Below are 27458 nucleotides of genomic sequence, written 5' to 3'. Positions count from 1 at the left end.
TTAAAGACAGTTTAAGGAAGTTTGTCTTTTTATACTTGGCAGTGTCTCAGTTGTCAAGCTGTTTATCTTAATGAGCTGCCTGGGGATCCTGTCTTAGGCAGACCCTATTTTTCCATTTTTCCTTCCTCCTGGAAGAGGGTTCACACTGCTCTTCTGGTGTGCCATCCTCTGTTTTTTGTGGTTTTAGTTTAATCGAGATGTTTATTTCAACATTCTGAATGGTAAACAGAAACTACTAATGGCATTGTGACTGATAATAAACTTCAGGCCAAGTTGGTGGAGGATGCTCTTCTGACCAATGAGATGAGATTCAGTCCCCTGGATATGAGCTGAAGAGTCATAAACCTTTTAGAGTCTCTTCCAAAAGAATAAAAATAGCCTGAGATGCAAAGCAAGGGACAGATAGGAACACATGGGCGCCATTTGAAAATTTTTAAGTTGCCATTTTGTTCTGGTTAAATTTTTATTGAATCAGTTGTTGCCTTTCTGAGCTGTTCTGACTTTATGCCAGCTGAGTGTCATCTGTACTTTTCCACAGACAGCATAAATCTTGTGTAACCACCATAAAGCGTTCTGGCTAATTCAACAACAATCTTCAGTATGTATTCTTTCTTGATCCAAATCAAATCTGTCCTCCCAGGACATCTGTCAGGGTCTTTATCAGTGAACATGGGACTGTGTCTTCATTTCTAGCAAGGACAGAACAGTTACATACGTTATTGCATGAATTGTTGATAAGGTGAAAAATACTGTACAAGATTCGAAGTGAAGGTAGTTCTCCTGCCTCAAAGAGCTTATACTCTAAACGAGTAAAATGGGAAAATCTGGATTCACTTTATGCGTTCTCTTTGTTTGTTATTCAAATAGCCCAAGGGAAGCAATAACTTGGAGTAATAATTCTCAGTGTGTGGTTTGTCTCAGCTCCTCTGGGTATTGCAGAAGAAGTGAGTCAGCATGGAACCATTCCTGGAGCTGGAGCCACTGCCACTTTATAAGGGAGTGGGCAGGTTGGGAATGCTGAAGGTCTGCTCATACCTGATACTGCCTTTGGAAAACGAGCACTGAGCCCCAGCAAAAACTGATGAAGTTGTGCATTTGCTGCATTGTGGGCTCCACCTTTGCTGGCAGCTGTTCTTGAGTGTTGGTCAGGTTCTGCCTGATGGGGGATGTGGCAATGAGTCTGACATCTTTCTTAAAGGTCCTGATTCCATGATTTGCTGTTCAGCTGTGCTTTTAAGATTGTAGAAAATAGAAAACTACAATTTTTAGCAATTATTGATAATTTTTTCTCTAAACAAATCCGGTATTTTTACAATTAGGAACAGCTCCTTTTTGTTTTTTCTGTGCAGAAATAAATAAGATGAACACAGTGTAAACATTTGCATAACCACAGTATTTGTTGGATGGTTAAGTGAAAACCCAGCAAACAGTGCTTAAGGAGAATAATGTAAATACATTTAATAGAATCCAGCATTCACTGCAGGAAATAATGGAAGTACCTTAGTAAAGAGGAAGAAAATCAAGTATTGCATACCCAAACCATCAGTTTGTAGTAAATGTGTCGGGCTCAAGAGCAGTGAAGTTGCTTGTGTACCAGCACTGTTTTCAGATGTCACAGAAATGAAGCCCAAATGGAGACCTGTAAGAAATAAATCAACAAACCACTTATGCAGAAGAGTTCTAAAGTGTATTGCAAAAACACAGTGAAGATCCTCGTGATTTTGCTTAAAAATCTATTAATCTGAAAGTGGAAGAATTAGCCTTTATTAAACCACAGGAAAATATTCCAGTGTGGATTTTATTAACTGTTGTCTGCATGGAAAGGCTTGGCAAAATAAAGGCATTGTTTAGAAATAACAGGGCTGGAAGGAACTTTGGTGGAGGCATTGCCCCCCTTCCTGGAGCTGGAGAGCCCTCAGAAAAAGCAGAATTCCTCAGACAGAAGCCACCTGAGTCCCAGTCCTGCTCTGGGGCTCCTTCTGTGCTGGGATGCCTGAGTCTTCCAGGAGGAAGTTTAAATCCCTCTGCTCCTGTAAAGGTCTGGAGGCACGGGAGGTTTTTGTCTCCCACACACAGACCTTTGTGCATCATTTTCTGCATGTCACGTTGGAATCCTGGCAAGTCTTGTTAGCAGTAGTTACATTTAGTTTCCAACAGCTTTGATGACATGCTGTTGGCTTGACTGTCGTTGAGGGTGGTGGGACCCTGATCTGAATTCTCTATCTTGCACATTCTCTGATTGCTGTTCTGTTTTACCCACTAATAACTTTCCACGAATCTCAGGAAATGTATCAAAAGCAAGTATATAAGCTAATTATGATGCTTTTTGGAGAGCTGAAGGAGGACTTTGTATGACCCCCAAAAGTGATTCATTTTCTGTTTAGATGTTAGCATGGAGTGATTTCAGCTTTTTATCTGCCATCTTGGTATTCAGAGCTGTCACTTAATATTAGGAAAAAATGCTACATCAGACACAGGAAAAGATGCTCTAATTAAGGTTTGGTAACTGAATGTGACAGTTGAGTTGGAGTCAGCCTGGTTGAAGGCATGATGTCATTCCAGCACAATGTCTTTCTTCTGCAGTAAATAAACCTTCATTTCCTGTGCAGCACGCTCGGAGCCTGTGGGGAGGGAAGGTGATTTTCCCAGAATCTGAGCTTTGAGAGAGTAGCAATGCCAGAGACAGAACTATTTATCAGCTCACCCTTTTGTCCTGGTGATCCCGTGTTTTAGATATCAAGAACGGGTATTGTTGTTTTGTTTCCATTTAGTGCATTTTCTCATGATGTCTGGAAAGATGTTTTGAAAAACATTTACAGTGCTTTTAGATCAAAATCAGAGTAAAGTATTTACACTTTTTTAATTCTTTAAGTTAAAATTTAATTAAATAATTCTAGTTTGATTTAATGTCATAAATGTGCATTTTGCTGGGGTTTCTTTGTACAGTAACTCATTATTACGAGGTTGTAAAAAATAGTTTTTAAAATTTGTGCCAGAGCAGACTTGAACTGTGGTTGTCTTCACACAGTAAATTCTGTTAATTTACCTTAGAACTGTGTGTAATTTCATATACAGCAGCAGTATCAGAGATATGTAGGCCACACAGTCACTCACCTGCATGGACTGTGTGTTTCCCCTCTCAACTTGCTCGGTTAATACAATTTTTTACAAGTCTTGGTGACTCTTCCATCAAATGTTTTGATGCTTGGCATGCCTTGATAGCTGGGCAAAACATCAAGACATCCCAGCTTCTGCAGTTTTATCAGTGGAAAGGCTTGTGAGAAATTAAAATCTGGTTTTCTGCTTCCAATTTAAAAAATATTATGCTGTGGTCTTAATAGGAGAGACAGTTTTGAAAAAAAAATTTTTTTTTCCTTTCTTGTATTGTTCACCTCCTCTCTCTCCCTCTTTTTTTCTCTGCAAAAAATGTTCAAAATGCCATGAATGGAGGAGATACTGACCTAATGCCCATACCAACAGTGCTTATGTTGGCACATTTGGCCACAGTTTGGCTTCCCTTTATTTAATATATTGAACTAATGCAATGCTTGTTGTAACAAAGTACCACTGTGACAATTCCTAAGCAGTGCTGTGTGCCCGGGGATAGCGGGAATGAAGGCTTTGGGGGGGATCTAAATTCCCCAACTTTTATGTAATTTTGATGTCAAGACACTTTAGGATGCAGTGGAACATGATTCATATTGGTCACAGTTGCTCAGAGTTGTTTGGTCACTGAAATACACACATTGCAGAAGGATTTTTTTTCTCCAGGCACATGCATTGGGATGTGATATTAAATATCACAGAAAGATTAATGTTAACATTCTTGCATTCCTGAAAGGAAATCTCTGTTGTGTTTGTAACAACCTGACCATGCCAGGTGTAGGTAAATTTTGTAGATAAATACACATTTTCAAATACTTAATGACATTAATTCACAAATGAGAGACACGACACTGTAGTGTTTGTCAATACTGTTTTACCACAATAGAAACAAAATCACAATCTGGTCAATTGTTAGCATTTTACTTTTAATGGTGAACCTCAAAACACTTCATGTTTCCAGTCATGCATATATATGCCTGCCTTTGTTTCTCTTAAATTAGATTGTACTGGTTCAATGTTACGCTCTAATTTTCTGGGGATGATGATGCTCATCTGTATTGGAACAATGTTTTTATTTTGGCCAAGTTCCTGTGTTTTTAGCAGTGTCATATGGTTATCTTTCAGTGTGTTTGGATTGCTTGCCTGCAGCACACAGGTCGTGTTGGCTCAGAGTGAATATTGCAGATTTAGGGCCTCAGAGTGGCTTCCTGAGAACCAGGCTAAATGGCCAAACTTCCATATGTTGCTGCTTTGTGGAAAATTCATGGTTATTGTCCTTTTAGCTGTGAGGTCCAACTGTGAGTTTTGTTTCCTTCCCAACACCATCTCACTCTCATTGTCTCTCAACTCTCAAGATACATGAAAAAATGCTTTTCTCCCCTTTGTTACAAAGAATGGTTGCAGTTTTCTGCTCTTGAAGAAGATGCAGTCTCATACTTTCTTTTCCCCTCCCCGCGTGATAAGATTTCCTTACCATAAATCTTTTTGTTAGCCTTATTAATTAAGAAGCAGCCACTGTGGGTTTTGTGTTAATATTGTAAATAAAGCAATTCAGCTTTTTTCTTGAGGTCAGAATGTGGTGTTTCTCGAGAACATTATACACTTACATTGTGTAATCAGCGTGTGATTTTGAGGTCGGGTCCTTTCTAGATATAACTAAGGAGCATTGAAGTTCACTGAAACTTATGAACTTGTGCAGGAAAATGTGTTCTAGAGTTACAAATTATTTTTCATGAATCATAAAAATATCTTATTTTTCCCCATATAGACCAACACACAGAGAGAAGACACTTCTTTTTTACCTTGTAGGAGTCAAGACTTAATATATATACTTTAAAAACATGTCTATATATAAAGTGTGTATATAACATAAGACTTTTTTCGTACTGCACTGGTACTCAACATAATGCTGCCAATGCAGAGTGCTAAAATTTGGTACTAACGTGATTATGAATGCCCCAATTTCAAAATTTCTATTCTAGTATATGGCAGAAATTAATTTGGTTCTGTCAACTTCCATGATACAGGTGTTTTCCTGAACGAGCAAGACAATAGATCTTTAATGCAGAGCAGTTTTTTTTTTTCACTTGAATTAGGTTTGCTAGTGTTGTGTAATCTTTCTGCCCTGGTTTGCCAGGGACTAGTTCAGGCAGCACTTGGACACGCTCGCTGACTTCTTTTAAATGAAACACTCGCTTCTCCTGAGTGCAAGACACTGAGAGCACATCCTGAGCACAGGGGACATTAATGCTTGGGAATGGAAAATGCTCTTCTTGGCCTGAATGGATGTAACTGGGAGTATTTTGCTTAATGGGTGGCTTTCTCATGACGATCTGTGGTGGTAGCAATGAAAATGAGTTATTTGCGTTGACTCAAACATCTCTTACCACCATTTTTCTCTGAGTTCTGAGGAAGATGTAATGTTGTACACTAAATAAGATTTAAGTTTGCTGTTTGAAGAGGAAAACAATAAAGTGTAAGGACTCGCTGAGATCATGAGATAGACATTTTTCTGGGATTAGTGATCAATGAAGTTGTGGAAAGGCAGACGTGTCTAGTATGGGAGAGAGAAAGCTGAGAGACAAAAGGCTTGTGCTGTAGGTCATACTTTATAACATAAGCTTTGTGTCCATCTAGTGATTTTTGTAATATGATCATTAGTGTTTCCATCTGTATTTTGTGTTTTTCCCTATTTGATAGCTTGCCAATAAAATTTCTTTCCCAGACAGCTGAACCTAGCTTGCAGACTGACAGGGCACAGAAAAACCCCCCACCTTCAAAGGAAAGCACATTAAAAAGCTCAGAAATCACCCGAAAGCGTTAACGGCTCTGTTGGCTGTTACACGATGGGATGCAGGAATTGCAATAATGTTCTCTTCCATCTGGTGCCTGCAAACTTGCTGTTTTCGGAGGCATTCACTGCTGTAGCAAACTGTTCACTTATTCATTCTTGTGTAGTTGCCCGTTATTCTTTGGAAAGGACTTGGGTTGAAAGCGGCTCGGTTCTTTGTTGCAGAAGTGCTCAGTGTCAAACATATTACAAGGAGATGTCAGTCCAAATGCAAATACCATCAACTCTCAAAGCCTCTCCGCATGTTGTGTATATTTGGAATGTGCTGTGAAGGTGTAGTCCCAGGAGCGAGGATCTTGACTGACAATACTCAAAGGAAAATCATGCAATATCTGTGCCAAAACGTCTATCTCAGGCTGAAATTTCAATTTCCGCTTTAAATTTCCTGGCTTGTGTTAGCTAACATTACAGCCTCGGTTTTCCTTCTTTTCCTGGGATCCTGGGGGTTATTTTCTTTGTTGCATCTGGACTGGTTAATTTTCAGGAAGGTGAGATAGCAACGGAGTGGAAGGTGTCACTCTGAGAGGGAGGAATGGTTTAAGGAGCTAAAGCAAGTGAAGACCCGTTTCTTATTGCCAGACCATGAGATAAAGGAATTCATGTATAATTTCTGAGCACAAACCACTCAGAAATGTCCAACTCCTGGTCATCCCGAACATCTAAAGCCACTATGTTCATACAGCAGGAGTCTTTGGTGGTGTGTTTGTAGCAAGAAGGGTTATCCATCACCTGTCTTACCTTATCCTATCCCAGAATTTAAATTAGTCTCTTCAGTCCTGCAGTGTTGAGCAGGTAGATTAATTATTAATAGTTTTCCTGGAAGTATTACAGGAATTCCCAGCATTCTGCCCATTTCAGTTGAATGTTATGTAATGACACACATTTCTGTAAATATTGATGGTGATTTCAGAAATTGTGAGCAGTATTGGGGTGCGTTGAGATGACCTCGGGAACATGAATTTCAGTATATGTAAGTTTTCAGGTGCTGTACGATGTGCCCTTGTCTTTTTCAGCTTTTTTTTTTTATTTTCGGGAAGGGTTTGGTGCTGCCTGTGTTGTGCGTGGGATCTGGCACTGCTGCATTTCCACGTGCTGCAGGTGCAGTGTCTGAAACAGCAGCCACCAGGTCTGCCCTTGAGGGCCTCAGGGCTTTCAGGATGAAAGCTTAGCTCTCATAGGCAGGTATGTGGGAGCCAGTGGTTGTGCCTGGATTTGACTCAATTCCCTTGGAAATGCTCTGGGGATTAAGATTCTGTTTGTCACCCCAGTGTACTCTTGAGGTCCTTTTGTGCTTTTGAGTATCTCTAAATTAAGATCTTATCTGCTGTTCAGGTAGCAGCAGTGCAGATGTGGGTAGATGGTCATGGTGACCTCCAAAACCAGTTATTTCTTCATCAACTAACTTGGAACTTTAGCCCTGAATATGATTTAATGATGAATATCATTTAATGATTTAAGTGTCTAGCTTAAGCAAACTGAATTCATCATCTTTGTTAGTACTTCAGTTAGTGCTTGTGAAACCTTTGTTTTCCCTCCTACATACTCAGTGAAATCCATACTTTGGGATGTTGGTAGGTAATACTGATCTTTTTGGAAGGCAGGTGTGTCAGAAAAATTAAATTTTTCTGACCTGGACCTTGGCAGAACTGGGTCCTTTGCCTCTCTTCAGCAGAAGCTTCTGAGCACAAATTATTGGGAAAATCAAGCCACATAGGCACTTAAAGAGAGCAAAGCCAATCCGAATGAGAATCTCTGATTTTGACGGTGTTGTCCAAGATTTAGAAGCTAAGGCAAAGTTAAGCTGCACAGGTTTACAAGGAAGAGCACAAGAGCTAGAAAAACTTCCTTTATGAATTCCTGAGACCTAGGAGGTTGCATGGAATATATTTAAACATGTCCTTTGCAGGATTCCTGTCTTTCAGCAGAGTCACAGCATGTGTTCTAATACATGGAAATGTATATTTAATTAGTCCAGTGTTTAAGATGCTGAAGTGTAGTTAAAAATTGAAGAGAATATTGAATCAAAATTTTGATCCCATGGTCTGGTATAAGCGAGAAATGTTTATCACTCAGAAAAAAAAAATATTACCATTGCTATTATTACTACTGTCCATTTAAATACAGATGTAAATGGCAGACTATCTCATAAGTTTGTAATTTTTAAAATATTTCTAATTGCTGCCCATTGTTAGATGCCTAAATTCCATGTTCCCCAGGTTTTGTCCTATATTTTAGAAAGATAGAGACACATTTGCTGTTTAAGATCAGATGTAGTTTTTGTGTAAACCATAACTGCACAAATTTGAATTCTGAGAAAAATGTTAAACATTGGAAAGATGAGACTGCAAAAGGTCTGCTACACCATGGTTAGCAAGGTATAACACTTTCCTTTGGATTGTGTTAGAAAACCTGTTTTGATCTGTTTTTCTGTGATGTGTGCTTCACTCTCTGCCCTTGCCCCTTCTCAGAAATTCTTCTTTCTGTCGAGTGATGCTAACCCCATTTGAGCAAAGTAAAGGTTTTTAAAGATAATTAAGCTCCTGCAAGTCTTATGGAGGCAAGTGGCTGAGTGGAGGACAGGCCATGAAAGTTCTGTGCCTGAGGTAATTTACTGTGTGCCAGAGAATCCACAGGACAAAGGCCTTTGTAAATGTCCCAGCTGGGGCAAGAGCTCTCTCCTTCCTTGGGCCTAACACTTGATGCAGATCTGAAGGATAGAAAAATCACCCACACTAAACATTTCAAAGTAATTCCAGGTAATTCTGGTCTTACAGTGCGTAGCAAGCAACTTGATAAGCAATTTCAAAATATTTTGTCATCTGAATTTGAGGCAATACAAAACAATAAATATGAATTGATTAACGAACTATGCTTGCGTAAAAAAAGAGACTGCTTTTTTGCTATTGATTTCCCCCCCCCCCCCGTTTCCTCAACTGCCTGTGCTTTGGGAAGACAGAGAGTGCCTTTGATGGAATGTGGGTAAAGGCACCCTTGTATTCCTGGCACAATATGCAAAGTACCTGGATACTGAAACGTTGCATTCTTTGGGGGAGCCCAGCTTAACTGTAGCTGACACGGCATTTGTCCCTGTGAATGGCAGGTTTGAATGCCTGTGAACAGTGAGAATACCTTGGCAAGGTATTTTTTTCCTCCACTGTTAACCAGATTTGTGGTACTGGACTTTATTTCCTGTGCCAGGCTTTTTACCTCATCTACCAGCTCTACTGATTTTCTTTGTCTCTGCATGGAAAGTGCTGCCACAGTAGGGTCTCATTATAGAATTTTACTTGAAACCCATCTCTAGAAATACCTCTAAAAATAACTAGACTTTAATGTCCTTTTTAAAAAATGTCTTTCTGAAAACTGCTGAGATAATACTGTGACAGAAATCTTGGTAAAAAAAGAAGAAGTAGAAAAATAACTTGAGTGAGGTGCTTGCTGATGTTTCTCAGTTAATGTACTTCATTACCTTAAGTTGTAATCCCTGTTCTGGTGCACTTAGTTTTCTGGAAGGTATTCTCACACTATTTCAATTAGCTGGTACTTTCAGATTTTGACCATTGGTATTTTAAACTGTTCCTGAGAATTCACTTTTCCCTGTTGTTTTTCCAAGGCAGCTCTGGATCCCAGACCTTGTTACCACGTGTAAACAGCTGCAGCAGGTGTTCCATCATCTCTTTTTTCAGTCATGTCTGGGAATCTTGCTGTGGTGAGCTGTTCCCTTACATGTGTGAGGCCCTTCATAAAGGACAGCCCTCCTCAAAGATGTAAATAAGGTGTAATTAAAAAGCATTGCCAGTTTTCTTTAGTGATTGAACAACATTTAATGGCCATGCATGAGTAATACAACAAAGTGCTTAAGGAAATAAAATCAAGGAATCAAGTGCTTCAAAGTTTTTAAAATAATAATTATTAAGAACTGAACACTTGACACTTTGAGCTGAACTTATTAATAATTTGTAGTCATAGAGGGAGGGAATGAATGGATGAATAGAAAGAAGTGTGAAGAGTAGGAGGGAAGTGAGCTGATGTAATACCTTGGTAAGGAAGGGGATGAGCCCATTCTAGTATTTTACAGACTTTTTTTTTTAGTGGCTTCATAATGCCAGAAATGAGATTGCAAATAGTTTAATTTTCAGCAGCAGGAGAGCAGAAGCATGTTTTTTCTGCTTTTTTTTTTTTTTTCCTTTTTCCCTGTCTGTTTTTTGAATTGTCTTTTACTTAAATTTTCCCCTACCAGTATTAAAAAAATGATATTAAAAATTTCTCTTCTCTATAGAGTAGATGCAGCTGTTTTCAGTTAGTCCTGAAATGAAATAATTGTTCTTAAATAATAAGAAAAATACTGAAAACTTCTTCAACACTTCTCTCCAAAACCAGCTTCGAGATAGATACTTGTTGTGGGACTATAAGTCAGTTTGAGACGATCTACAACTTTATAGTTTAAAAAAACACTTGAAACAAGTTTTGAGTATCTCAGTAATTGGATTTGAAGTCAGACTTGTAGAGTTATTTTTTCCCACTAATCTATTGCAAATGGCTTGTTGATAACTATGGCATTATTAAATTCAATTACTACTCTGGTTATTATTTCTAAAAATTGTAAGGGTTTTTGTATGTAACAGCTGATGGATTTCTCTCATAGTTGTGTTTCTTAATGAGCAAAACCTGAAACTCCTTCAGACTTGGTTTTAGCATGTAGTAAGAATTACAGAACAGCTAGCCTGAGAAACCAGGCTCAAAAGGACATATCATTAATTTATTCTGTTTGAAACAAATAGATGGACAACTTGAGTGTTTATGTTTCTTAATTTCCAAAGGGCAAATTTTAAATTCTGGAAGAGGTTTAATGGTTTTGACTGAAGCATGCTTCACCTTTCCTCAATCAAATGTGCAGGATAGTCTGAGAAGCAGCCATTGTACCAAGATCATTAGGAAAAAGTCCCCAACACTTAGGAATGGCACAAAAATATAGTTTTGGCTTTTTAGATTCAAGAATTTTCAGAAAGAGAACCTGCTTTACACGTGGAAAATAGGTCTGAAAAGATGTTGAGACAAATCAAATACCAGAAGGTTATTTAACTCTGCATATAGCAGTAGTAAAGAAAGAGAAATAAGCCCAGGGAAAAGATTGCAGACAAAATTATATTTTACTTTGTTCGCCAGGTAAATGGAAATAAATTCCTATTTCCAGTAAAGATTATTTCAGATGAGGCAGGATGTCTGGTGAGGATGGGTCTGATGAGTAACTACTGTAGATAGTAGATGCTTCAATCAAGGGGGAGACAATTTTTGAAAGGAGATCATGCAGAAGAAAGTAGGAGATAACTTCTACCCTAGAATTTCTGTCAGGTGTCAGGAATCTGTTGGGTTTTTGGTTTTTTTTTTTCAGTTTCAAAAGGCAAAAAGCTATATATTTATTAGTCTGGAATTAGTGGTATTCAGAGTTTTCAAATAAATCCTTAAAGAAGATTTAAGTAAAGGTTGAATATGGAAATAGAAGGTAGTGGATGTATTGAACCATTGTCTATGATCTGGCAAAATAACTGAGTGACTGGACAAAGACAAGTGAGTGCTCCTAATTCTTGTAGAGTTTAGTAAAACTTTTTATCAATGGACCACAGGAAAGCAGAGCTGTGTGATAACACCACAAAAATTCACCCTCAGACGAATCTCATGTTTTAAGTTGCAGCTGCAGGACAGGGAGTCGGAGCGGGTTAATGAAATTTGCTGGTGGCAGAATATCTGGAGGCATTGTCAGTACAGCAGAAGGTAAGAAATTCCTGTGGAGAGAGCCAGAGGAGATATAGGACTGGCACAAGAGAGCCAGGATGAAATTCAGCGGTGCAAAGTGTAAGGTCATGTACTTGGGGAGCAGGGGTAAGGTAATGCTGCTTCAGAAGCTTGATGCTCATTAGCTGGAGATGACTGAGGAGGAGAAATAAATGGGTGTTTGAGTTGATCATAGGGTTACTCTGAACTGCTCATAGGCATGAATGAAATAGAGACAGGTTTAGGTTCTGTCTGGCTGTTGCTCTCTGATGGAATTGGTGTTAAACAAGGATGTTGAGGACTTGTCTGTCATGTATGTTTAATTACAGCTACTGAAACAAAAAATAAAGAGAATTAAAATATAATGGATTTTTTACTGGAAAAATCAGATTGGGAAAAGAGAAAAGACCAGAAGAATTCTTGCTTAGTGTTAAAAAAAGAAAGCCTGAAAGGAAATATGGTTTATCTCTGTTAATAGGTTGGGCAAAAAAGGTTTGAAATGCCAAGGGATGAAAAAAAGCTCCTTAAACCAAACTATCATGTTGCCATGAGAATTTGCAGTTATAAACTGAACTTGGATAAACATGCAGTAGAATCAGAGAAGTGGGATGCTGAAATAGCTTTCCAAAAGGAGAAATAGTATCCTGAAGTCAGTTAGTTTGCAGATAAAAGTATATAGATCTAGAAAAAGGCATGCTATGATGTTTGATACCTGTGGTAATTGAGATACTGAACTTCATCACAGAGGAGGTCCCTTAGCCTCCTGTTTTATAGATCTTGGCTCATTTGTGTAATCTGTGGCTGCAGTGCAGGATGCACATTTAGAGTTAACGCCTTTGTTTATATGTAAAATCAGATTCTGCAAGGCTGCTTGGAGAGCAAGGAAATCAAAGCAGAGATTGCACAAGAGTGAATATTTTCCCTGTGTGAAACAGGACCCTCATCTTTACATAGCTCTTGAGAGAGATTTTCACTTTTGGCCTACATAAAGGGTCCTGAAAGCCTGGGATCTGATTCTGAGAGTGTGTGATCCTCAAAATCCCTCAGATTTTATTCTTTTATAAAGCTGTCTCCCAAGTTCTGTTTTCATGTGAAGTTCAGCTAGGAGTTTCTTCTTTTATGTCCTGATGGATTAAAGAAGGGAAATGCTGCAAGGTTAGTCAATTATTTCACCTTCGTAGCCAAGCTTTGTCTTCAAGCAGAGAAGCACTCTGGTCTTTAAAAATGCAATTTTTAGCAACACACAATTTTAGATTATTCATAGCTTTAGATTTTTACCTTTTTCTTGGTAATCTTGTTTCCAGCTCTGTTACCGAGAACATAGTATTTTCCTTTCCTGGGTGGAATTTGTTTTAGTTTTTCAGTCATTTGGTGTTAAAAAGGACCATAACTGACAGAGAGTCTTTTCCAAGGAGGATGTGTAACAGGAAAGCAGCAGGGATGTGGAACTTGAGATAAGTTTGGGATTTTCTGGAGGTCTGCACGAGTCCTTGCGAACTGGAGGGGTCCACATGAGCACCTGGAGTCTCTCAGGTGGTAGGAAAACACCCTGGCACCATCTGTACAGAGTGCCTTGGTTGAGGTTTATACTGAAAAAACCAGAAGCTAACCCTGATGACAGAATTATAATTTTATGTGATAAAATCTAATATTAATATGCTCTCTTTAGGTTGATTTTGTCTGAGTGAGTCAGACAGTTCCCAGTTGTGATTGGCAGCCAGTGGCAATGATACGAACACTGTCATGTTTCCTCATGGAAATGACAGGGCTCGGAGCAGACAGCATAATTGTTTCTTTTCTGCACAGGTTCAGATGGGTTTGCACTGCTTTTGTTCAAAGGAACAAGTTCACGGGACTAAAGAAGTTATTGTGTAAAATATCTGAGACAAAAGACTTAGGTGGAGGGAAATGAAAGCATAAAATAGAATGGGCATTAAATAAGCTGTGCTAAACATTGGCAACTCACCAGATTCTAACCTTACACCTTAAAACCAAATTAAAATCTGTAATAGCTTTTTTTCACTTCCCAACATGGCATATGCTTTTTCTTCAGGCTAATCTCCATAACTAAGAATTCAATACTATTATTTTTTTTTCTATTTTAGGTTAGCAAAGTTACATGTTTCTATCTAGCATCTGACTTTTTCCTTTGCCCATTCCAAATTTGGCTTGGTTCTATGTCTCTTACTTAATATCTGCAGTATCAACAATTCCTTTAATGCTTGTGTGATTAAGAGATAAACAAACAAAAAAAAGTTATTTTGAAAGCACCTAATATTAAAGGGTTGAAAGACACAGAAGTTCTGTTGAACCATGGCAAAATGGAGCAAAGCAAATACATCATAGCTGGTCAGTCAGTTTTGAAAAGCTGTGTAACCCACTCATCATCCTTCATGATTTTAAGGAAATATATATATTTTTAGTTTTTTGTTGTAAAATTCATGTTTATTTTTTCTTTCCTGTGTTTCTCTGTCCTCCAAAGACTATATAAAGAATTGGTATTTTCTTCCACAGAGGAAAATGTGGGAAAAGGGTACGTTCAGATGTGTTTTAAGTATGCTTTTGGCACCTGTTTCTGTGATTAATGCTTTTTTAAAATTTTCAAAAGTATTAACCCTCCTAGTGTTGAAATTACATTTTCAAGTTAAAGATGCAAACAAATTTTGCATTTACTGTTGCTTCTCTAGAGACCTGGGTTTACACTGGAAGTTACTTACTGGCATGGTAATACTTTTAATTCTACAGACACAGTTGTAGTGTTTTCCTGGGTTATATTTCTAAAAGTCTTGCACCACCTGAAGAAATAAATAAATTTTGGTGTTTGCAGGTTTGGGTATTATTTCATTCTGTTCCTTAAGGTTGCTGGAAATGTAATTCTTTCTGATTTGAGGGTCTCCATGCTTTGAAAATATGTCTAATAGTTCACAGAACTGTTGGCAGTGATTTTGTTTTTAAATAAGCGTTTAGCACAGCGAGTTGTTGTTATTCAAAAAGAGATTTGTTAGATTGTTTCAAAGCACAGTTTTTACAGTTGGTAAAGCTGTGAAGGTGCCGGGGTGTGTTCCAAGGCTGTCTGAGGCACGATGATGTTGTCCTGTAATTAGAGGTTCTCCTCACCTGTGGTGAAGCATCCAGCATGTTTTTTACCATTTTCAATTGTAAAATTAAACTAAAAGGACTTTTGAAATTCATAGGTGTTTTACTACTGAATGATTACAGCCCATCAATATTTGATTTAAATTTTGAAATGTTTGGATTTGAAAACAAAGATCTCTAAAATATTTGTTGGGTACTTTACTGCCATCACTTGTTTTAAAGGTTGCTGATGTTCCTAAACAGAACCAATTTTGAAGTTATTTTACTAAAATAGTGAGTTATAAAGTCACTAATTGAGGGTGGGGGTTTTTTGTGTAGGTTTTTTTTTTTTAATGTTTGGAAATACTCAGCATTTTGGCAGTAGGGATCAGGATAACTAAATTATACTGTGTTCCGTTGTGATTTTGCAGTGTATGTTTGATCAAAGCTCTTCACTTTTTTGTCTCTGTTTTCACAGAGTAGTTCTTTCTCGTAGGGGCTAGAAGCAAACAGAACGAAATAACCTCGTAAAAGTAATCTTGATACAGAATATTCAGTGAGCTCTGTATTGTCACTTTGTATTGGAAAAGCTTCTTAAAATATTCAATGAAACCATTAAGGCAAGAACTTTACCTTGAATGAATCCATCTCTGCATTGCAATATTTACTTTCCTTTCAGCTATCCCTGTGTTAAACAGCAAAAAAAATCTGTTTAAGACTTTGCCTTTCCTGTTGTGTCTTGGTCTTCTTGGGTTTATTGCTGAAAATTTTGCCTAACTTTTTTCAAGGATGGAGCTGTAGGATAAGCAAACACGTTGCAGCCTAGAAGTCATATCACTAAAGACTGTTTTTGAGGACAAAACCTTCAGGACTGAGCTGTTTGACATTTATGATACAGATGGTCAACTATCCTTGAAAGTTAGAACAAACTTCGGGTCACATCAGAACTGTGTATAATCAGTATTAAGTGTAGTGGTCTGCATTCCGCTGCCATCCTAAAATGGGTTGATAATAAAAACAAGAAAACTGGGGTTAAATTTCTGTCTAGCTTAATGTTACATGGATTTTCTGTGACTGGGGAGTGGCTTTATTTTTCTCTTCCTTCAGAGTTATGACTGCAATTTTAATGAACATTCACTTTTCTTTTGCTTAGTGCTGTGTGGATGCTGCAGTACAGGTGAAGGTTTCAGGAGAATTTTTGAGTAGAAAATCCATTTTCTACAAACTCAGATTTTTTTCAGGAACTTAGTTTTCTAATTAGACAAATGAAGTAGTTAATCTAGAATCAGATTAATCCTAATGAAAATGTGACGAGGTTTTAACTTTCCTGAAGTTTTTTTTTTTTTAGCAAGTTTAATAGTCTGCTGCATTGCCCAGCAGAACTGTATTTTTAAAATCTTTTCCCACTAATGCCCTAATGCACACTACCAGGATTATCAAACCGAATGTCCAGCTGATTCCGAGTGAGCCTGTTCAGATTTATATGGGCACACTTTAATTTGGAAATTCTGACATTTTCTATTTTAATATTTACCATCTCAGACCAGAAGGTTTTTGTCCTGTGAAAAGTGCTCATATTTATCTTCTGTATTGATTAAAGAAAAAGACAAATGTTACAATCCCGGATTTTGCCACGGAGTGGAAACGGCAGCATTTGGGCGAATCTCAGCATTTCTGGCTCTCTGCTCTGGGTGTAAATCACGGCTGAGGCAATGAGCTCTGTGGAGTGTGTGTGGGATCCCTGGTGGCAGCAGGGAATGAGGGGCATTTGTCTTGTGATTTGTTGGCCCTGTCAGTCCTGGTGTGACAGGGGAGAGCGGGGCTGAGATCAGCTCGTGGGCAAGCTCAGCGTGGCAGTGCCGCTGTTATAAACTCCATTTCCTGCCACGGTTTCCATCTCCTGCTCTATTGACTGTGCTGCCCAGCTTTGTGTCATCAGCAGAATTTGTCAACAATCTCCTGCTTTTGTGCTCAGGTTGTGGAGGAATATTGTTACTAAGATTACTTTACAGCCCAGCTGTGGAGGTGCTTTGTTAGTCATCTGTCTCCTGGTCAATAATTCTCTTTTTAGCTTTTCACGTTATTCACTCCCCTTTTCCACTTTCTTGTGTATTACATTTTGAACATAATCCCCATCTTCTCCACTTTAAAGAACTGCTTCTCATTTGGCCAGATATCAAATATTTTACTGCATCCAGCCAGATTGAATCTCCTGCATTTCCTTGTCCACTAATTCAGTTATCTTATCAGGGGAAGGTATCAGGTTCCTTAGGCTTGCTCTTTCTTTGACAAACCAATGTTAAGTTTTAATCCAATTTGTACATAGCTCTCTGTATGATGAATTGTTCTTTCCTTCAGAAATTTTTCTAATCCCTTTTGCCGTTTGTAAGCACCACTTGAATTTTGGCAGTTCTTACTTTCTTCTTTAAACTTAGGCTTCACGAAGTAGGGTTTTTTTGATTGCCATACCTCCTTTCTGTTCTCTGTGGGCATTTTCTTTTCATACTCTTGGTATCATTTGTGAGGTGGTTATTCACTCAGATCTGCAGATTAACCTATATATTGTTTTCAGTAGTTCAGGATGTAAATTTTAGGAAGTTTTTGTATCTTTGATTTGAATTAATTTAAGCCTCTTCCAAATTCCAATCCTTTCCCATTTAAATTTTTCTGCTTTAACTCATGATCTCCCTTACTTCTCAAATATTTAAAAAAATCTAAACATAGATTTAGAAAGCTTATCATGGGCAGTTTCTGAACAGATGCTGAGTTCAGGAGGACCCATGAAATGCCTGTTCTGTGGTTCTGTGGTCACCATGGCAGGCCAGAACACATTTCCTTCTCCACCACACAAAGATCTGTTACAAAATCCCGACTGCCTCTTCTTGACCTTGTAAAATTCCTGTCTGATCCTAGAAAGCAGAGCACGCTCTTGATTTTCCATTCAAGACATTAAAATTTCAATAATCTCTGCCAGTCTGACGGCAGATGAGATTCCCACCTGACTTGGTGTCTTGCAGTTGGTTGTTTTTGAGAGATTGAGCAAGACCCAGCAGTCAAATAAACTTAATATCATGCATGCACCTTTCTTCATGTATTTTTACTTGTATGTAATCGTAATCTTTGAGTCAGATTTATTTTCTGGAAGCAGCTATCCTATAATCATCTTAGAACTTCGGTAATCCACATAAAAATACCTTTGTTTGTTAATTCAGGAAATTTAGGTGAAGAAATAATACCAACATTGCATCCACCACTAGAAACTTAATTTCCTGCAGTTTGTATTTGTTTGTTTCTGTGGTTTGTTTGTTGTTGTTTTTTTTTTTGTTTGGTTGGTTTTAAATTTTTTTTAACATTTTATTTTATTTATATTTTGCTATTTCTTCATCTGTGCTTTTATTCTCTGTTTAGGTAACAGGCAAATGTCTTGCAACGCTTTTCCTGGTTTAAAACTCTAACTGCATCAGGATCCTGTAAATATGCGTGCCCATGGTGTCTTTTTATTGAGAGGTCAGTTTTGTGTGAATGCCTATCAACATTTGGACTCGATGGTTTTACAGGTCTTTGCCAGCCTAAATGATTCCATGATTCTACAAAATCCAAAGCAAAACCCAAAGTTTCTTTCCGCTGGGAAAGAAGTCTGCTGTAGTTCCACATACCTGCACTCACGCTGTGCATGGGTGTGTAGACGTTTCCAAAAACAAGCAAATTGATGAAAAGAGGCATCATTATCCTTTTTTCTGTAAATGGGGTGGAGTCCCCTGTAATTCAGCTTATGAGGGACCCTGGGAGCTGGTTTCTGCAGTCGTTAATTCCTGATCCACTCACGTGTTGCCTCCAGTCTCAGCTGAGTCAGAAACTGCTCTGTGACCTGAAACGCGATGGAGTAGGGACTCCAGCAGTACTGTTTGCAATATCATATGGACACCAAGCCTTTTTTCTAAAATTGCTTGTTCAGAGATTGCAGTTGAGTTGCAGAAACCTATAAACTGAAGTTAGAAAGAAAAAATCAATTAACTTGTCTTTGATTTTGGTGCAACACTACCAGTTGTAGCCTCTGCTTTATGAATTAAGCCATCGTATGGGATGTTAAAAATATATTAACGTATTTTAAATTGCTTTTTCTTCCCCAAATTCCCTGGTTTTGCACTTGGCTGAAGTTTAATATTTAGGGAAGCATGGTCCTGGTTGTCTCCAGCTGATTTCTTTACATTACCAGAGATAATTTAAGTAGTAAATATCTTGCTGTGGGACCCTGTTTGGGGTACAAGCAGCAGCATGCAGTACAATTAAAGGTTCTTGCAGCAAATGTTTAGGAAAATACTTTCCAAGAGATCTGCACATGATTAGAATTACTGAGTGCTCTCCTCTCTGGCTTCCTGTTTTGGAATTGAATGCCTTCAGGACACTTGGAATATCTCAGTTTTGAGAAGCAAGAGCAATTTAACCAAGCCTGTACCTCATTGTCTTAGCTATGATTTCAGTTAGTTGCAAATAGGGATAAATATATGGAATAACCCCTGAGATACCTTAATCAAATGGAAGGAATAAATTACAGAGCAGCTTTTGAGGGAAATGAGAGCAGATAAAATGTCCCAACAGTCAGAGCCACGTTTTGGGTCTTTCTCTACACATGTGTACAATTAGTGGCTCTTTCCTTGCTTCTTGTTTCCCATCCTGTGGGATAATGAGTTTGAACATTTTTTGGAACAACTTGCTAATTGCTTGAAGTATTTTATGTAGGTTATTTATAAAGTTTGAAGGGAAAATTTGATATGTTTATTGAACTGTTGTATACAGAACAGTTTCTTGAGGTCCCTCCGCCTAGTTCTGAGCAATTCAACTACAAGAATAATTCCTTGAAATGAGATTAATTTATCTAGCAATTCAGCCATTATGCTGATTTATTTGGTAAGAATCCATGAGCTTGGCCAAGTGCAGTTATGTACCATTTCTTGGTGTTTTTAACCCTTCTGCCACAGTCGTGTTGTCTGCTCATTGTGTTTGTGGGTGCTCTTCACCCCATGTTTCCCACCACATACAGCAGCGGAAATATTTGGGTATTCTTAATTCTGTGCTGGGCTTTCTTGTCAAATAAAACACAGTTTGAATGGAGACTGTTGGAAGAGTCATTCCAGACAAAAACATTGTCAATAATTCATGCAGATTTTCTACTTGGCTTTAAAGAAGTGTAAAGCAAATTCAAAGTGGTTAAGTTCGCATAAAGTATGTACCACATTTCTGGAAATTGAAAAGACCATGTAACACTCCATGGCAGTTTTCATTTGAGATCAGACTAATAAAGGAAGTATCTCCAGCCACTGTGAATGTCTCCAATATACATTTGGTGTGTTTGTGATCAGTGACATTTGATAACTTTGTGTTTGTTACTATTTAGAATATTTTTACATAGTATTGTGTTTGAAAATGAACTTAAGGGCTTTTGACCTGCCCCAGTCTGAGTTCAGAATTTTGTATTTCCTTTGTGGCAGTGATTACAGAGATGAAGGTAAATGCATCTTTATTGTATCGTTTATGAATACAATAAATAGCTATTAAGAGTGGGCAAAAGCTGAACATTCTTGACTTGGTAGGGTCTGCCCCTGTTGCGTTTAAAAATGTAGTTATTATGCTTGGATATTTCCAAATGCAGACAATCATTGGGTCCTAAAGTGCTGTCAATTTTTGTCTAAGTGTAGGAACAAATTCAGGTTTTCTTTTGGAGATTTTAGGAGTAACTTCACAACTATTTTGAGTAATTTTATAAATATTTTCAGCGATAGCTAAAATTTTTGAATTCAGGCTGTTTTAAATGTGAAATGGATCATTATAATTTAGTATCATCTTCATGTCTTGCTAATAAAAGAATAACACCTGTGCTTTAGCCCTAACATATAGGTAATAGGATTGGATCTCTCACATCCAAATAAGCCAGTTGTGATTAAGCCACATTGTTTATGATTATTGTTTCTAATGGTTGTGCTTATCTAATACAGTCTATGGCCAAGCTTAGGTTAGCATCTCAAGTAACTTTCCAGATGTATCATTTTGTCCGATATTAACTTAATCAGATGCCATTTCCTTTTTCAAGTGGTCAGCATCCAATTGTTTTATTTCTGGCAGTAAGTCACTGTCCTGGTGTCAGAGGTGTTCCCTTGGAGAGTCCTGGGTGGGCACCAGTGCAGCCACTTCTAATTGCAACCCTTAATTTCAAATGCCTTGTTTTTACAGCGCCAGATTTTGTGATAATTTGAGCATTTCTGTCTGTAACTTTTTCACCAGAATTACTGTTAAACACTGTCTGTCAGTCTTGGCATCGTTTTCATACAGTTTCCCATCTGAGAAATTAATGAGGATTTGAGTTTGTCTTCTAAAAAGTAAAGGTTTGTAGGCATTTGCTGTCAGTCTCCCTGTTGAATTAAGCGTGGCCAAAACTGGGTTGCTGCTGTGATTCAGAAAGCAGAAATAATAATCCTTGTTCTAAAAAAATAAAGCTGACCTAAAATACAGCTGAACTGCTACTGTTGTCTTCTAGTGTAGCAATTTTTTTTTCTCTTTTTTTGCCTGTTGTAAAGCACAGAGCCCAGTCCTGGAAGCACTTCAGTTCCGAAGAAGCAATAATCTTGTGGAATAGTACTTGACCTCAAAGCAGTAGCTTTCTCCAATTTGTGCAAATGGAAGATAATGACAAAAATGATGGGAAAATCCTTCAAAATGAGGCTCAGGGGGGCCCTTGTGGCTCTGCACGGCTCCTGCCAGGAGGGCACAGCCGGGGGGGCCGGGCTGTGCTCCAGGGACCAGGGACAGGAGCAGAGGGAACGGCCTCAGGCTGGGCCAGGGCAGGCTCAGGGTGGGCACAGCAGGAATTTCCCCATGGAAAGGGGGCTCAGGAACTGCCTTGGCACTGCCCAGGGGGGTTTGGAGTGCCCAGCCCTGCAGGTGTCCCCTGGAGGTGGCACTCAGAGCTCTGGGCTGGGGACAGGGTGGGGACTGGGCCCAGCTGGGACTCCATGGGCTGGGAGGGATTCTCCACCCTCAGTGATCCTGGGATTGTTCCTGGAAGGCAGGTGGCAAAAATGGGTGGGTACAGGCACCACCATCTCCCACTGCTCCTTATCCCCGCGTAGTTCCATGGAAAGAAAACTGCTGTGAATTCCTCAGCCTGAGGAATAACACTGGCATAGAACATTGGTGGGGGGCAGTGGAGGTGGTTCCAGGTGGGGCTGCTCTGATCCTCTGTAAGGTGTGTCTGTAACTTCAGGGAGATCTTCCCTTCAGGAATTGTTGGTAGGTTGCGTTGGTCCATCTTCCCTCAGCAGATGAGCTGTGTCCCTCTGTCTCCTTGGATTTCTTTGCCTCATTTCCCAGATTTCCTGTCGTTCCCACCAGAAGAGGTTTCCGAACACACCATGCCTCTGTTCCAGCCCTGTGCAGACAGCCTTGTACTCTCTACATGAAAACAAGAGAAAATGTTTCTTCTGTGGGAGGAGAAAAGCCACCAAATTCTACATTTTATATATGACAAGTCAGGAAGAATGAGGAGTGATTTTGTAACAGCTCCCCACCTTTATATGAAGACAAAATTCACAACTGTTCTGTTTTCACGGTCCGTTGCTTCTTTTGCTTGAAAAGGCTTTGCTTTCACTTGTGATAGTGGTTTTGAAGCAATCAAAAGACAAATCTAATTTCCAGCTGTTAGAAATGATTGTTCATGCATGAGGAACTACTGCAGTGTTATGGGCCATGTCTTTTTGGGATGGAAGTCTCGGTTTTGGTGTTTTAGTATGCCGTGAATAACAGAAGGGTTGGAGTTGGGGTGGGGCGGGGCGGGGGGAGAACTTTTTTTGGGAAAACTTTATTTTGAAAATGAGTGGATGCTTTCATAGCGTCATGGCCAGGGTGCTGGGTTCCGCCAGAAGATTTCCCTTTGGAAAATGGCATTTTCAGGGATCCACTACCTGTTTACCTTGACTCCACTGGGTCAAAAAGCCACATAGTGGCTTTTCAGGGCAGCTGTGTCTTGCAAAAGAAAGCTCCTTGCACACAGTATTTTAGGTATCACCAAATGATTTAAGGGCCACTTTCTTTCTCTGTTATTGAGTATTTAACCAGGTTCTTCACTTGGATGACTAAATTGTAAGAAGTCTTAGACGGTGGGGAGGATTTTGTAGCTGCACACAGAAGATAAATCCATAAGATAACTTCGTTATGCTTCAGACCACCTCTACTTTCCTTGTGTTTTCCTCATCTGTCACTAGTGATGTCAGCACTAGAAACCACCTGGAGGTGGTTGGATTCCCCATCACTTAAGAGATCAGTTTTTCAATGCACATAAAAATGGTGCAGCTGGTGGTAAAGGGTTTTGTACAACATCCATATTACACTGAAATTCTTCAGGGAGATGCCTGCATTTTTACAGGCTGTGGTAGACTGGGCAACTTTTGATTAGAGCCTGTAAATTTGAGCACAGTGTGAGCATTTAGTAGTGATGAAAAACCCTGACAGTCAGTAAAGGCACTCAGTGTCCCCTCCCCAGGCAGGGTCACCTCCTTGCTGACCACTGTGACCCCACGCCGCATGGTCAGTGACCAGTGGTGGCAAAGGCACCACAAGGTCTGGAGATCTCAGTTGAGTTTAGAATCCTTCACAGGAGGGACAAAAACCTGCAGGAAAATGTCCTGCAGAGACTGGACCCGCGGGGGCTGCAGCAAGAACTGGATCTGGAAGTTTGGATGCTTGGGAGAACAGCCGGGAGGAGAACAGAGATAACATCTCGCCACATGGCCACGCCCTGCTCATCACCCTGATTCAGCTCTCCCTGATGAACACTGTCCTACCGTTCAGCTTCCATGCTCAAACCTCCCTGTTTGCCGGGGCAGGAGGGGTGTTGAAAGAGCTGCTCCTGAAAGTTCTTGTGTTTAGTGGTGGCTCTGCACCTCTGAAGAGAGAGGAAGAGCGATACACTTTCAACTTTAGAGGCTGAAATGAAATTAGATGTAAATGCATTCCAAGCAATGAAGGCGAATTTGCTTACTAATCTGGGTTGCATCTCCTTTTTCCCTTCCTCACACTCAAAGCAGCATTACCAGTACCTGTGCCTGTGTCCCCCCTTCACAGTCCTGCTGTGCTTCTGCAGGAGCATCTCCCAGGAGCCCGGACAAGGCAGGAATAAAGAGGCCAAGGCAGCAAGGAAGGAAATGTGGAACATGGGAACTGGGAAAAGGGCAACCGTGTTTGGACATCCAGGAGAAATGTTTATTTGCACCACTTCTCTTACCTTTTCCCCCCAAAAGGGCGCCTGCTTCTTAATTTCTAAGGGAATTCAGGCTGAGCAAGAAAGTCTGGCCCAGTGGGCCTCTGAAGGTGAGGTGGAGATAGGAAAATGTTTGGTGTCAGTAGGGAAATCCATTTATTTTAGGTGATTCTGTCAGCTTCCCAGCTTACCCTGTCTGCCTTGCCTTTCCCCTCATGGTCTCTCTCCAAAGGTACCTTAACCCACACCTCCCTGCTGTCCTGCTGCCACTGAACTACCCAAAACCACAATCAACTCTCCCCTGCTGTCAAATTAACTTGTCACCCCAGGTTTTAAACTTGCCTTCCTCATCAGGAGGAATAGAAATAGTACAAATATGTTATTTTGCCTTCAGAATGACACCTGGCAATGTTTCTTACCTATTGATTTAAATAATTTAGCATTTTAAAAGGAACAAATCAACTTAATTTGTTTTGGGGATACTTAAAGGTTGAGGACAATTTTATATCAATTAAAATCAGTGGTAATTCATTTATGATGGAACTAATGTAATTAATTAGATAGTTGCTGCTTATCTTCTTTCTAATACATACATTGCTTTTAAACACCTGCTCAATAGTCCATTATGATAGCACGGGAGTGATTTTACCTGTGAGCAATAGAGGAGCAGATGCTTCCTGATGACAGCTTCCCAGTTTATTTAGGAAACAGCCAGTCAGTCCTGGATTCACAGTTTTAACTTGAAGCATGGCAGGCATGCAAGTAAATTTCAAAATCAGAAACAAAAAAATTTGAGATACAAGTTTCTTCATATCATTTTTAATGACTGCAGTTTGGTTAAATGCCTTTTTTGGTTAGGGTTGTATATGACATTTTTTAAGGCTGATGTTTGTGTTTTGTCTTTTGTTTTGTGGTGTCTGTACATGTGACTGTTTTGCAGTATTTACAGAACCATCCAAATTTAAATTTGATTTCAGTGTTGTCCAGTGCAGTAACTAAAATTTAGCATTATGTCAAAAAGAGTCAGAACAACAATATAAATAGGGAAAAAAACCCTAGAACAATTATTCAGAGAAAGACTTAAAATAGGCTGTCATGACATATGTAAAAATAAAGTGTCAGTTTTGCTTTTTAAAAATAAGTTACACCTGTGTTTTGTATGTATGGCTTTATCAGTACTGGTTAAAGAGTGAAAATGAGGTCTTGTGGGCTGATATAAAACTGTCTGAGGCTCCTTGGTTCTAGTGACCCATTTGTAGATTTTTAGCTGTTTCAAAGATCACCTGAAATGACTGCACTCGTTTTATTCATCTCATCAGCAAAGTTCATCTCATCAGCTACAAGAGATACCATCGAAACTTGTAGGCTACAAAATGTACTTTGCCTGCAAAAATACTGTGGGCTGTACTTGCAGAGACTGTAAAGAGCACGATTGCACATCAGTGATGTGTCTTTTTAAATCAGAAAACGTGAAATTGCTGTTTGCTGAGAGGAAGGGGGATTAGAGTAGCCCTGAGAAGGATTCAGCCATTTGCCTTTGTGTGCAGATCTAAAATAGTCACAAATTAGTCATTTTACCATGATATACAAAATGCAGTGTATGCAGACAGTCTATTTTCTAGAACAGGGGTATTTAACATAGGAACAGGTAGTGTTGCTGTTTCCAGAAGTATCTTTTAGGGCAGGGTAAGCTGGTGACTAAGCAGGAGGCAAGGCCGTGGTATCTGATGAAACATTAATGCCTGAGAAGCACCATGTAGGCTCAGTTCTGAGCACAGAATCCTTCTCTTCCCCACCCTAACTGTACCTGCGTTTGGTTTTTTGTTTTCTTTTCCCCAGGCTGGTCTCTTTTGCTATTCTTACTGAAGCATTAATCAATTTTAAAGAAGGTTCAATGTTATAGAGAGAAGAATTATTTTTTTAAGCTGTATTTTACATATAACCACTGGGTATGAGTTGTGTGAGGAGGAAAAGAACATCCCTTCTTGGTCTGCCACTCATGTATGTGGGAGCTGGGAACATCATACCTGTCTTTATCTGGCCTGTAACATCAGGAACAGCAATCATCACTGTCCTTCTGGCAGGTTGTCTTCTTCACATACAGTTTTTAAAACTAAGTTAACCCAGAGAGCATGTTTTCAAACAGTCCCATTCAGTGCTTTAGGCACTTGTTTCCCCATAAGCAAAAACGAACCATGTCCCTGCAGGCATCTGGGATTTACCAGGGAACCTCTGCTCCGTGGCCATCTGTGATCTTCTTCTCATTTTGTGTCCAGAAATGTTTGGGCAGTTCCTTGGTCTGCAGCTTCCCAAGGTCTGGGCTTTCACTTGTGGATTTCTGTCCCTCTGCCTCAGCAGCATCTGGGTGCCTAATTCACTAAATCTGGGGAAAGTCACATCAGGAATAAAACCTGAAAATATCTTGGGTGTCGTTACTGTTAAAGTTTATCTGCTGTTATATTTTTTTCATATATCGATTCATCCATTGCTGACTTGATAAAGGATGTGAGATAAAAATGCAAAATAGCTTTAAATTTCTGGTGTGTTGTATGAACATAGTGTTCAGAGGATGCTGGTTCTTCTTTTCTGCTCAGTCTTTTTCTGTTTTGCTTGGACAGATACCATAAGCCAATATTCAGGGTTGCTTGGCAATAGCCAAGTCATGAAATGCACACCCAACCTGTGGGGCATTATGGTTGCTTAGTTCATGCATGTAAATTTGGGGGTTTGAGCACTGAACAAGTCCACACCCAGAGTGTCTTCTTGGAAAGTTTGTTCTTGTGTTTAATCTTAATGGCATTATTAATTTAATGGTTACATTTTTAGAGACATTGAATTATGACAGCTTTTAGAAAAGTCCAAACAACTGTGTGCTTAGCACTGTTGGAATATTAATTTGAAATGTTGTGAAATTCGTGCTGCAGCTGTGGTATATCTCAATGCAATTAGTTTCATCTATTTTGATTTGTTTCAAATCTACCATAAACTTTAGTACTTTACACCTGGAATATACACTAACGGGGGGGGAAAAAAAACGTTCTCAGTTTTATTATTACATTTTGTGTTATTATTATAATTACATTAGATGATATATTTTATATTATTACCAAAAGCAACTCCTGGCAAAAAGCCTTTAAAGAAAGTAGATCAGAGGATTTTTGGTGGATACATTTGATTTGTCTTTTGGCAAGCAAAACCGGATTATTTAAGGATACACTTCTAAAATGGTCTATACTGAATGTAATGAGGACAGGTACAGCTGTAGTCCCCTTATTGTGCCAGTTCCTGTGCCATGAAGATTTTAGAGAGAGCAGCTTAGAAAGATCTCAATTCTGGAAGGGCTTGCAGATTAGTTTGTGGAAGGGAGTGCGTAAGATGTCCGTAGGTTTCAGGCCTCTCTGATTT

At 39.1% G+C, this 27458-nt stretch overlaps 1 protein-coding gene across 2 annotated transcripts in view; it reads left to right on the top strand.

Annotated features, from left to right (window-relative positions):
• The window catches only part of ATG10 (autophagy related 10), a 78841-nt gene that overhangs the window by 11475 nt on the left and 39908 nt on the right, over positions 1-27458 (top strand). The gene's annotated exons all lie outside the window — the stretch shown is intronic.

This window comes from Molothrus ater, chromosome Z (genome assembly GCF_012460135.2).
Source record: "Molothrus ater isolate BHLD 08-10-18 breed brown headed cowbird chromosome Z, BPBGC_Mater_1.1, whole genome shotgun sequence".
In the NCBI taxonomy this organism is placed as follows: Eukaryota; Metazoa; Chordata; class Aves; order Passeriformes; family Icteridae; genus Molothrus; species Molothrus ater.
The sequence above is the reverse complement of the archived record's forward strand: the minus strand, read 5'-3'. Positions and strand labels throughout refer to the sequence as shown.